The sequence below is a fragment of the Astatotilapia calliptera genome, chromosome 10 (assembly GCF_900246225.1).
Source record: "Astatotilapia calliptera chromosome 10, fAstCal1.2, whole genome shotgun sequence".
NCBI classification, from domain to species: domain Eukaryota; kingdom Metazoa; phylum Chordata; class Actinopteri; order Cichliformes; family Cichlidae; genus Astatotilapia; species Astatotilapia calliptera.
Window position 1 is genome coordinate 29,969,684 of NC_039311.1, and position 13,576 is coordinate 29,983,259.

The following is a 13,576-nucleotide window of genomic DNA, read 5'->3' on the forward strand; positions in this document are numbered from 1 at the left end:
TAGGCTTACTAAATGTGGACAAGACTGGAAAAATCTTTCCTGGTCTGTTGAGTCTCCAACAAGGTCATAATTTGGCATGTGCAGAAATATAGAAAAAGGGCTGAAAATCCTTTTCCTGCAACTCTGATAGGCATTAATCTAATGGCTGCTGTGGCCCAACAGCAATAATGTTAATGATCTTAATGACACTTACTAGACTATAATTTACAGCAGCGTACGAGGTATTTTCTTAAAAGTGCCACGTTCATTCTCTCCTGAAGAAGAACACTTCTGCTATTACTTGCATCTGAATGCACAATATTCCAGACAAAGAAGCTAGAGATAAAGCATGCTCCCAAATGCATGAATATGTTTAATTCTCTTGTGGCCTTTTTTAATTTTATCATGCATACTTCAGCATTCTGGGATACCTCATTCTGCAGTTTTTTATTATCAATAACAACATCAGTATGTTTGTTCAGTCCAATTCTTTTTCCCCCCTTTTTCTTTAGCATGTAATAAGCAATGCAGCTTTGTCGAGATGCTAAGTAATGCAATATTTTCAACCTTGTTTCTCATCCAAGGTGAGACCTATTTGTCTGTCTGTCTGTCAGCAAGATTACACTAATAATACTAGGGCAGAATTTCATGGATTTTGGTGACAATGTGGAGCAAAGCCAAAGAAAAATCCATTTAGTTTTGGCATAGATTCAGATCAGTCTGTTAATAAAAATAAAAAAAGTGTGAGATAAGGCACTGGCTGAGCTCTTCAATTGCCCTTCTAATTTAATGATAAACCCAGGGGATGCATTATTTGTTGAGGTTAGTGTGTTTGTTATTCACTTCCAGTATAGCTGAAATTATCTCAGGTGCTGTCAACTTTTTGAATGGGTTGAATGCAGATTAAAAAAAATGTAGGAATGAAGTCCCCCCCTGCAGTTGTGAGTTAAACTCTTACTTCTCATCTCTCACGCTCTTTGGTGTTTGTGCTGAGGCAGGGAATTTGAGTTTCCTCTTCGAGACATTTCCTCAGGCTATAAGACTGTGTAAACATCAGTCTGAAATGATTAATTATGCCAGGCAGGAAGAGATAGAGGGGGGGAAAGGGCAGAAGGGAACGGAGGGGGGGAAATCACAACAAAAGGGAGATCATATAGATAAGGCTCCTGCTTCTCCTTGACCTGACTCTCCAGTGGTACCTGCCTGTCTTTACAATAGGAAAAGGTATAAATATTTCAAGTCAAATAGAAGATGGTATAAACTCAGCGTTCATCTTTTATTCATCAAAGCCAAGGGGCGTACATGCACATTCACCAGTCTTGATGCCTGCTGGGGCCAAATGCTCTGATGGTATATATGTTTGCTCATTTCTTCACTTCTTCCACATAAAACCAGGCACTCAGTCTAAAGCCTTTTGTCCACTGTTCCTTTTCAACCCAAGTGCTGTCATCTTTATAGATATCTGCATTGCTCCAGTGCTTCCTGCTGCATGTACCGGTATATGAGCTTGTACCTGACTTCTCTACAAGCATTTCAATTTGGACCAGACCTTCCAAACATGGGAAAAACATTGAAGTTGGATCCTTCATTGTTAACACATTTAAAATTTGGTGTGTTTCTTAATTCAGATTCAAATTGTTAATACGTTACATGCAACTTAAGGAGCAAATTGTTTTAAGATTGTCAAGGGCCAATAAGCATAACTCAGTTGTGCAGACTATTAATTTTTATCTCTTGATAACTGCAACTGGTAGGACTAGATGCTACATGCAATGGAAATGTAAAAATAAAGGCATAGTAAAAATGACAATGTTTTATCACTATTCAATCAACACTAATGCAAATGCAAATAAAATATAAGTTTGTTTGCAAAATTTCAAATACTAAATCTATTTTGTTTTTTTCATCTGCAGTTTTTAAACATGAGCACTGGAAATACAAAGGTTAGTCCGGCAAATGTAAATTGCAAACTTTGTCTTCCATTGTGCATCTGAGAGTTAAGGCACATCATTGCCTTTCTTTTTACAAAACTCTTTGATTCCCACTCTCAGGTCTCTTTTTAGCACTTTCACCAGGCTGAGCTACTTGACAGCTGTGTTCAGTCTTATGCTCCTCCAAAAGTGCAACAAACTGTGAATCACTGTTCTTGCCTGACGTTATCCATTTTAGTTACAGCTCACTGGTTAGGGTTTAACAATGGCTTACATAACATCTCCTGGTATCAAATACAATACAGCACCACCAATTTGGAAATCTCAAATCTGCATCACTGCCAGCTCCTAAAAAAACCATTACCTCCAAAGATGACTAACTCAGCTGTGTCAAAGACACCACAGCTCTTGTCTAGAGCCAAGGAGAAAGTGTCAGAATTGCTCAATTAAAGCTGGGATAAACTCCAGCCCTAAATTAGACAAGTGCAAGAGGATGGATGGACGGTATAATGACATTTTGCAACCAAACAAATGCTCTGAACATCCAGCAGCGTTTAAATGTCCATTTTCAAGAAGGATTTCCTTATTGTCAAAACCAAAAGAATTATCCCAGACAAAAACAAACAAACAATACCAAAAATGTAAGCTTCCTGCTATGAGGAGGTCCTAGTCACTGTTTACACTTTAAGGAAAGAAATGGTTGAGAAACCTGAAAACACCCCAGCAAAACTGGCAATGAATCCTCTCTATAAACCAGAGAAAATTATAAAAACCAACAGGTCTGCTGCCAGGGTGTGATGTTACACATACCAGAGATGATTGAAGATCTTACTGAGGACATCAAGCAGGATTTAAACACCAGCAGTGCAGGTATGATAGGACAGTGGCGTGAAATAATATTTCAACTGTTATATCAGAGATATGGAAGGTGCAGGGTTAAAGAATATTTCTTCTGATGAAAGAAAGCTAAATTGGATATTGATCCTGTAGGAGGTAACGGTGGGGAATAGAAATGAAATAGAAAACATGATTCCGTTTTTAGAGAAGGGATACAAGGATCAGCAGACAAAAGAAAGATCAGAAGAAGAGGAGATGAGAGTTTAACAGACTGTGGCAGTGAATAGGAAATCTATTCAGATAATGACTTTGAATGGGATAAAGACTCTGTTTATAATACCTCTAATTTCATCCAGAGCGCATACAGACTGTAAATTTTCCTGCACGGATGATAACAACATGCTTTGAGCATCTAAGATTATGTAGCTCTGTCCTCACCAGCATTATTAATCTTAACTTTGTAAGATTGTGTAGTCTGACTTAGATACAGCAAGTGGACATTTTAATTATGCCAACTTTATTTGGCTGACAAAATATATAAAGGGTCACATCAGCCTAAGCGGAAGGGAGTGCAGTTTTGCACAGAACACAAGCTGCGCAGCCCGTTGTCACTTTCTGGGATTCAAAACTGGCTCTTTGTGAGCAGACGCTGTCTTCTAGCCTCAGGGCTCTAAAGCCCTGACCGTGGCAATACTAAGACATGTGTCACTCCCACCTTGTCACTTATATGCACTTATTTAGGGCATCTTGGCATCACAATTAATTACCTTTTGTTTAATTTAAACAGCACTATTCTCTCACCAAGTATTTAGCTGAGGATAGCACCAGACAAGGAGACTGAATGAAGCAGGAAGGTCACACACAAACGTGCTATCTATGATGCAGACTGTGGTACTGTAGTAAAACACTGCTTGACTGGACTGAAACTGAGTAATAATTAAATGAACTGAAAGTGGGCAGTTCCTCGTGCCGGATTCCTGATGCAACCTTAAAAGGATTTGAGGCTCTTTAGGTAATTGTGTAAACCACTGCACTAATAAGGCAATAAAAGTTAGCTGTCTTCATACACAGAAATTAACTTTAACTACTTACATTCAGAGTTCAACCAGAAGCTCATAGATCTGAAACAGAAATATTTTGACTACCAGTAACGTATTTGCTGGTGGTGAGTTAACTGCAAACTGACACGGGCGGATAGAGTGACAACCTTACCAGAGTGTACCCCACCTCTCGCCCTATAGTAGCTGAGCAAAACATTTGTCACTGAAATGAATGAATCATCATGACAAATGACTGTCATGTCACCTCTCATCAAATTAACTTATCAAATGTTTTTATTCCATTTGTATTTAAAATATAACACTGGTTTCACTTTTAATGTGAGCAACATTCCTCCTAATCTACAAATGTCTGTATCAAAATAAAATTGTTCCTCCTCATTCACTCATGTGCATCCCTTATTTGCGGTTTATTGAATTTAGGAGATGCAGCATTTTGACTGCTTGTCAGTCTTGCTTTTATGCAGGAATATAACCAGAACAACCAGTTGGCAACCAACTGAGTCAAATTCTCAAAAGTCAAAAATGAGTTGTGCCCATTATTGCAATGTGTTTGTAGTCAGTATGCATTTAAAAATTGCATGGGAGACATTGGCAAACCTATGCCAATCTGTCTAAGAGTGTCCAAGTCAGACAGGAATTGTTTGACTTGCAATTTCATCTAATCTTAGCAACTGCTTTCTGGCTTGGACTGTCTGCGATCACTCTTAGACAGATCGGCAAAGGTTTGTCTCCCACCAGGTGAAAGAATTCAGTGCAAACTCCCAATTTTTTCTTTGTCACAAAGAGGCTGCCATCATATTTTCCTCTATTGTGACTCAGCCATTAGACTCTGAGAAAAGCTAATGCTATATTATTCTGTGGGCTGTCTGAACTAATGTCATTTTTGATTTCTATTGCCTAAACCTAAATAAACATCGAAAGAATGCAAAAGCAAAATGTAAGTGTGGCAGGTGAATGATGAATAAAACCACATTCTTCACTTTCACACACTTTATTCCCAGTTGTTGTAATTTACACATGGCTGCTTTTCAGCTACCGCCTACACACCAACAACAACAACCCAGTCAGGAGCCAGTTCAATAATTTTATGTGCAGGGGAGGTGTGATTAACCAATGCAGCTCAGGTGTGTCCACCTCCCCCACAGCCACACCACCGACAACGCCCCGCCACAGTAAGTCAAAACAAGCCAAAACAGAAATTGAGAAATTGACAACAAAGTGGAAACACAGTTTAATACAAAAAAAACAAAAAAAAAAACCCTCGCAAAACAATTGCTGCAGTTGTATTCTCATTCTTTAAAACAGGACTATTTGCCATAAAATGTGGGTTCAGCCCTTGAGTCAGAGCACTGACTTTTTGGATATCTCTGTCGAATCAGCATCAATATAAGTCTAGGATTAGAACATGTGGGGGTCAAATTTTGCTTGCTGTTTTCGTCGATTTCTAGAATGTAATTGTTATGTGAGCTCTACCATTTAATCTGCTAAGATTGAACACAGGCACATTTTACAAATGATGCACTTGCAGGTATCATGGCAAATGCTGACTCAAGCCTGAATTTAGGAAGTGATGAAATTGCGTTTGAGTTGAAATATGTTTATGTTTAACCACAGCATTCGAGTTGCACAGTCTGTGGGTGTATTTACAGCTAACCCGTGTGCAGTGCATTGGCTTTTTGGAGTGTATTAATAGTATTTGCAAAATCAGTCTGTGAACCAATGGTCATGAATGTCATTAATGTAAAGTATGTCTCAAATATTATGAGCTTAAAATGTAGCACCATCAAAGAAACATTTATCTGTGAATGAAATCTGCTGTCAACTCACACTTGCAGTCAGACTCCGGCCAGTCAGACAGAGCAGGAGAGCGAAGAGGAGAATGTCTCTGGGGCTTAGACGTGTCAGACAGCACCGCAGAAAATATCAGCCTCTCCTTTATTACTTTCAGTCTGCTTCTCAGAAAGCTTCTCCATCACTGGCTTACAGAGCATTCAAGAGTTCTAAACTAAACAACAACAAACTTTTTTTTCCACACACAGTGGCTGAATCCTGACTCTGGAGATTTTGTGCAAATCAGATGTTTGACTCAGCTAATCAGCTGTAATCGTTACTTTCATTCTAAAAAATGTGATGATTTTAGGAAATGCATATGAAAGCAAATATGTGAAATAACACAGACGTATGTTTTCTTCATTGAGATTTTTTATGTATAGATGCAAAATTTATACAAATTTTTATACTGGCTTTGGATCTGGAATGTGACGTTATAGATCTGCTATATAAAAAAATCATTGACAGTCCGAATGACTCACACATAAGTACCTTTTTGGTGTCTGGTCCCCACCCATCCCTCTATGCCTTCAGGTGAATGAACAGAAAACATAGAACAAACCCACTACTAACCTTTCCCACAAACACTCGGCATGTTTTTCTCAGCACTGTCAGGCAAAGGGTGAAAGTGTGGTTAATGCTACACAAAAGAAGAGCGGTTGTTGAATATATATGGATGTAGGGCAGTGTGTGAGTGTGCTAGTGCAGAGCAACAGAGCCTGTCAGGCAGTCTTCCTCATTAGCACCGACTGAAACAGACATACTAGAGCTGCGAGGTGCAGCAAACAGCCTCAGTCTGTCCACCCTCGGTTTTGAAGGAGGCAGTGCTTTGTCCCCAATACTGCCATTCTGATAGCACCTTTTGCTCCCTAAACTTTCAGCTTCTGACTGTTGTCGGCCATTGTTTGTGAAATCCAGAGCAGGAACTGTTCCAGCCCTGTGGGAAAGTTTTAACAGAAGCGAACAATATCATCTTATTCGACACTTTAACAGAGACAGAGAAAAGTTTGCAGTTTGGGCTGATGTGGGAGGAAGCGCAGCATGCTTTTAGTCTTCCTCTGTCAGCAGTTTCTGCTTGAAACTGAGCTCATTGCGTGGGTTCAATGAGTTATCTATACACACACAGGAATATGGAATCTCAATGACACAAATATCACAGCTTTTCACTGAAAGAATTTCACTGTGAAGAAGGAAAAAAAAACTTTTGAAACTTTCTATCGCTTTTTTACACTGTTGTGTAACTGTACACATCCAATTTTGGCATGTTTTGAAAAAAGCAAACAAAATTAACAATATCACAAAAATAAATGTAGTAGTGGCAGACTCATTAGATTTCTTCATTACTGCAAAGATTCCATCTCCTTCATTTGCTTAAAATAAGTGAAATGCTAGAGCAGCGTGACTTTTCAAACAAATCTTAGCTAGTTTCTGACAGTTGAAAGATAATGTATTTGTAACATGTTTTTGTTTGTTTTGTTTTTTAACTAAGTTTTATAGAGTATATATAGACTTGTGATTCGCAGACTTTTTCCTGCATGCAGTGTTTTCCTCATGGCTCCAGACTTGGACTTTACCAGCATTTATCTTTATATGGAATTGCAAGTGTCAGAAATGAAATGCTAATTTGTATACAGGCCCTTGCTACCTTATCACGGAGCAGTTCACATTATTGTCAACCATGGCAATCTACAACAAGACAAGAAGTAGCAAGGGGGGCTTCGGTGTAGCACGATACACTGCCTCTTTTCAACTAATTTCAGCTAGAGACAGAAACCTTCAGCAACCCCTATGCATTCAGAAAATAATCCCTTTTCCTTTGTGACCCATGGTTGCCAACTAGTTTTTAGGTCTATTTGATTGGGCCCTAATGAAATTGATTCTTCTTTTGTTAAGTTTCCATTTAAGGACATACTGCACAACATCCTTTTGAAAAGATTTGAAACAAGAAATGGGAACAAATTGCATGGTAACACTCTTGAGTTGGGAAATTCATCATTATTATAATTCATATTGGTAGCTAATTATTAGTATAACTTATTTTGGTCAGATGTGTTCATTTAAAAAAAGATGAAATACTTCTTCATCTTCATGTTCTTGGATTTCATCACCTAACTTTCACTGTCTCTCACTTTCTAAATGCTCCTTCACCACAGCCCCAAAATGATGCTATCACCAGTGAACTCCCCAGACAGTAATACCATTTTCTAAGAAAGCAGGAAGGACTGAAAGCAATTTCAGCCACAGCTCTTCAGTATTTGTCCAAAGAAAGCGAATGAAAAGTTTGGAACACACAAAATTAAAAACTATCTTTCACACGAAGCACACACTTGTCTCGCTGTAAAGACATTTGTCAGTTGCTCATGGTACAGCGATCTGGTAATTTGGTGCTCAATCAAAATTTGAGGCAGGACTGTCAGGAGCTCCTGAGACCGTGCAGTGGTGCCAATCGGCCCCCTTCATGCATGTATGCTGCATTAGTAATGGAAAGCAATATTTATGCAGGGAAAGATGTGGGTTGACTCAATGAGTGCAGAAAGATAGGTTCTTTTTACAAATGCAGTGAAAACACACATTGATTCAGAAGTGGAACACACTGGAGGCCAGTTATAAAATGTTTTTGTAAGATTTTGCATATTCACAACAGATGCATTTGGTGTGCTTTACAAAACTGTGCAGCATCTTCTACAATTAGCATGTAGGTAAGTTTGGTTAATTGTAGTCTGCTCATTCTGTATAATTAGGCATCTTGTTATTTGATGTAAATGACTGTTTTTGTACATCTTTGCCATGTCTTCATTACTTGTTGTATCACCTGTTTTCTGTGTTGGCTAAAGCACAGAGCATTTGATTTCCAAAGCACCAGTTCTATTGAGGGTGAAGTTGCAGGCTGTGTAAATGTGCCCTAGAGGCTGAGCAGCACATAGTCTCAAGATGTAAGATGCAAGTTGGGGCAGCATATGCTGAGAGACACAACCAAGGGGCTGGGCTGGGATGGTGTACAGAAACATCTGTGCTGCATATGGATTAGAACTCGCCAAGTCCCAATGGGAAACAGCACCAAAGGTGGTTGAGAATGACAGGTCCAAGGTCCTGTGAGACTTCAAGTTCCAGACAGGTAAGCAGCTGCTGGCCAACCAACCAGACAAAGTGGTGGTTGACAAGGAGCAGAAGACTGCAGTTGTGATAGATGTTACAATCCCAGCAGAGTGCAAAGTAGACACGTTGAAGGTGAAGCTCAAAGTGTTTCCAGTGGTAATAGGAGTTGGTTCCAGGGGAGTCCAAGCACAACATCAGAGGTCTCTGTCCAGAAGAGTGCAATCTTAGGAAGAGTTCAGATACTGAACAGAACCCCCGTATTCCCGGGGCTTTTGTAGAAGACCCAAGTATGAAGGTATTCTTACTAAATATCCTATCAATGACATGATATTAGTATCATTTATAATATCTACAAATACGTTAAACAAAAGAACCAAGCTTCTGTTTAAAAACAGTTGTGAGATTATATATTAGTCTCACTTTTGATTTTTCAGTTGTTTGAAATTTCCTGTTATCAAGTTAGACTTTTTTATAGTTTATCTCTTGCAAACGTTGCTTTACATAGGAAATATTTATGGCCAAAAGGCAGGGGTATTTAAAACGGTTACCTTTTAAAACACTGCAAAAATCAAGAAAAGACAACAGATGCACAGAAATAGAGAAATAAATCAGCATCATAAGATTCACTGAAGTCTTGCTTTAATTTTGGATTTCCTGTAATTATAGAAATAATGAAATATAAACTGTCTTTTACAGTCTGCTGTGTATAAAGTGTATGTACATGTATTTTTTTCTCAGTTTCTTCTGCTAGGTTTCTCTAGTGGCCAGATGAACAGCCATTTGTGTAGTTGTCATTTTGTATCTCAGGGACTGCAGGTTTGCTGCAGGGTCTTGCAGAGCTTGTTGGTGGGCACGTGGGCTGCAGCCGTCCTCTGGCTGTCTTTTCGAATGAGATGAATGTGAAATGATTCCTTAAGCGATGCTGACTGTTGCACCTCGCTCATATCTTATCCATGCAAACAGATGCTCGTTAGCTACAGGGGGATTTCATTCTGACAAAAACAATATGAGGATGTGAGATGTGATTTGTGAGCTGGAAGGATCGTGCAGGCTTCGGAACCAAATCAAAATACATATTGCATAGAACTGTATACAGGACATATTCCAAACACTGTTAGGTAAGGGTTCAGGAACCCAAGTGCATTATGGTATGTGATTATTCTGTATAGATTTTTGACATGGCTCACACCAGTGCATGGAAGATTTAACCTTCTTAGTAGAAGAAGAGGCTCCTTCAAAGTTTCTATAATACCACCTGATGTGTAACATGAACGATTTATAGAAGAGAAAGAAAAGCATTTTCAGAGCGCAGAGAACATTTTTGTGGTGCATTTTCTTTCTTTAGCATTGTGTAAAATGAAGCGTTTCTCATTTTAAGGCAAAGTGTTTCTCAACAGACAAGAGAGCCGTCTGGGAATGCATGATGCATAATCTCCTTAGGAGCATGCACAGGTAAAATTGGAATCTGTTCTCTTGGCACATTCTCTGGATATTTCTATAAAATGAACATGAGAAAAATATTCATGAATTCATGTTTATTTACCTTTTTATTTTAAGACCGAGGAAGAGGCATGAAGGAAAGATATAAAGACTGGAGCATGCTGTTGTTCTTAAAACAAAAATATTTTACAATAATAACTTCATTATAACTGTCAAATGATAATAAGTATCTGGTTAATAGTTGCATTGTGGCAAAAATATCTGCATGGCTATTGTAAAGATGAAACTGATGTTTATGCTGTTTCAAAGAAGGCACGAGTAGGCAGTTGCTTGGGGAGTGATAAAAAAAAAGACACTTTGATCCTGGAAAGTGTAGTTGTTGTTATGTTTTACTCTGCTTTTACTTTAGTTTTCACTCGCTGCACTACTTACTAAAGTTTGACACAATTAATTCTACTCAGAACACACATGATGATTTACGATCTTGACTAAACTATACTGCATCAGTCACATCCTGCATTTAATCATTAGGTATTACTAATCTCTGGCTCTCTTCCACAGTGTGTCTTTGTCCTGTCTTCCTCCACTCACCCACTACTCACGGCAGATGGATGCCCCTCCCTGAGCCTCGTTCTGCCAGAGGTTTTTTCCTGTTAAAGGGAGTTTGTTGTTTTTTCAGGAGGCCTTCCCAGAAAAAGTTGAAACTGTTATAGCTGTTATAGCTGCAAATGGTGGGCAACATCATATTAAGCCCTATAGACTGGGGTGTCATGATAGGATATAATTTCAGTTCATATGCATGTAAAGACAGATGATTTTTCTTCTCCTTTTTGGGGTCTCTGCAGGTTTCACCCTACTGTCCTCCTCTGTCCTCTGATGCCATCACTTCAAATTAGAAATACACAGGTTTGATTCTTATCTTAACTCCTTTGTAATTGTCTGTCTGTTCAGTGTAAGCTAAGTGTACATACGTCAAGTGTTCCAGCTTTATTGTGTTCCTCATGTATAACTTTGGACTGTTTCATGGAGCTTGCTCTTTGGATTCACTTTGCCCGCCTTCCTGTGCATAATTGTTGCCAGTTTTAGATTGAAGATTTGGGTTATGGATTTTGCTCTGAACCCCCTCCCCTGTTTCCTTGGCTTCCATGACCAGAACTGGCCTTTCCAAAGCAACAGTGGGATCTGAAACCTGAACATCTTTTTTTTTTCTCCTTTCAGTGGCAGTATACATGTTAGTCTCTCTGATATTTGAAATTGCTTTGGACTATATCGGATTACTGAGACTTGGTTTACCAAAATATCTGTCAGAAACAAAGCATTTTAAGCTCCCATTTTAACCAATTTTCTTCTGATTAGCTGCCCCCCCCCCAAAAAAACAAACAAACACATTTATTGGAAAAGAAAAGAAATCAGTCTGTATTAGGGGCTAGAATTGGCCGAATTGGGGGAGAAAAAGGATTAATGCATCCAAACTACAGAGACTGAATCAATCTCCCACTTGCAGTGATGGAGACGTTCATGGCTTGAGTATCTTTTCCCAGCTAACCATACCAGGTATGAGTATAGGCAGCCAGAGGATATTGTTGCTGAATTATACCATGTATAATACTGTTCCAATGCTCTTCCTTAGTGGATAAGGACTAAAAGAGCTGTATAGCTGGAAGCTGCTGACCAGTGGATCTTGAACATGTCTAAAATGTCCAGAGCAAATGGAACAAGCTCTCAGAAATTCCCAGACTGTGAAATTACCATCAGTGAATGTGGCTTAGTAATTAAATTCTGTCATCTCCTCTCAGTCAAGAAAAAGCACATCTGTTTAAAGTACCGCTACCATCCTTCTTTACCTCCAGACTAAAAATTGGAATATTTGAGTTCAATTTTTCATTACAGAAACAAGCAAATCACTGAATAGTTGTCTGACAAAGTACCCAGTATACATATAAAGGAAATTATTTTGATTTAGGCAGCAGCATGAATTATTTTATTACTTACAGGAAATTGACAAATAACAAATAAAGTTGGGCTACAGAAGCAAATGGTTCTATTTCTGTTTATTCTGACTTGAGGATAAATGTGATCAACATTCAACTCCTTCAGTAAAAAACTCTTTGACACTTAAGCCATCAGCGATTTATAGTAAGTGTTCCAAACCAAAACGCACAAACTTTAACAAGAGTGATGAACGCCTTTCATTCCCCAGAAAACATTAAAATTGATTTTCAAGTCCTGCATTTTTTAAATACATTAAGGTTCCTTATTTGAAATATAAATGTTTTTTCCTAGAAAAGTCATAATTCTGCTGCTATAGAGCAGTAATGTTCACATGTTCTTGTAACAACGAATAACTACAACCTCTGCTCTTTAGAATCACTCTTGCAGGAAGACACGTTTTCCCAAAGGGCCGTCTGTTTGCTCAGTATATCCTCGGGCTAAATCCTGAAAGTCAGTGCTTAGAAGCATCAGTTGAGGATCTGGATTTGACAAGGATTCTTCGAGTGGCAACATGAGCTGCACTTGTGCTTGTCATGGTCACGGGGTTGTTTTATCTTTTGAATTTTGGAATCCTGTTTTGATTTCCTTAGAATTCAAGACATGGCAATCTTCAATTCTTGATTTCTTAAGCTCCTTAACTTATCTTAAAATTACCTGTTAATCTTACTGTGTTTTATTTAATTTGTGTTTTATTGTCTATATTAGTACCGAACATTCTTGTTTATTTTAGCCTTTTGTGTACAACACTTTGTGACCGCCTGTCTAAGCGCTTAATAAACTTTCCGTAATTAGATTTCAGGTTCTTTGCTTGAACTTACATGAAGATTTTAATGTTTCTGTTGTAAAAAAAAAAGTATTTTCTAGAGAAAGATATATATACTGCAGTAAAATATATAATAAGCTCAAGTTATTCATGTCCAATTATTTATAAATTAGTACCTGTTATCCATTACTGACTCCTAGATAATGTCTAATCAAAATAAATATCCTGCCTTATCTGATTTTTCTGCACTACAAACATTTTAAAAGTATTTTTGAAAAAGAAGAAAGAAAACAAACTGAATATGTACAAAGTACAATACTATTCCCTTAAAAACATTGCCCAGAAAGTGAGTAGCACTGATGGAGGTTTGCGCTCTCTGAGTGCTTCTTGTGTTTATTAATGACACGTTTCAGTTTTGCAATCCTGTATTTTGGTTCATGTCTTAATTTTTAGTAGTGGTAATTTTAGTTCCCATGTGTCTTCATCTGTTCCTCTGTCCGTGTGGTCTTTCTTTTGGTGCCTCTTTCCTTTTTTTGTAATCATGTCATGTGCTATTTATGTGTCTGTGTTTAATATTATAATGTTAGTTTTTTGGGTCCTTTATTCCCGTCCCATATTTCCCTTGCTTTGCTGCTTTTTCTGACCTG

The 13,576-nt window shown here is 38.2% G+C and overlaps 1 protein-coding gene and 1 long non-coding RNA gene across 2 annotated transcripts in view; one reads left to right on the forward strand and one right to left on the reverse strand.

Moving 5' to 3' along the window:
• Positions 1–13,576, reverse strand: part of LOC113030056 (polypeptide N-acetylgalactosaminyltransferase 10-like) — a 512,613-nt gene that overhangs the window by 375,914 nt on the left and 123,123 nt on the right. The gene's annotated exons all lie outside the window — the stretch shown is intronic.
• LOC113030062 (uncharacterized) lies at positions 3,916–12,572 on the forward strand. The gene is made up of 5 exons (XR_003273543.1): positions 3,916–4,980; positions 10,132–10,186; positions 10,736–10,905; positions 11,020–11,080; positions 12,540–12,572. It is a non-coding gene; the product is annotated as an uncharacterized LOC113030062 (long non-coding RNA).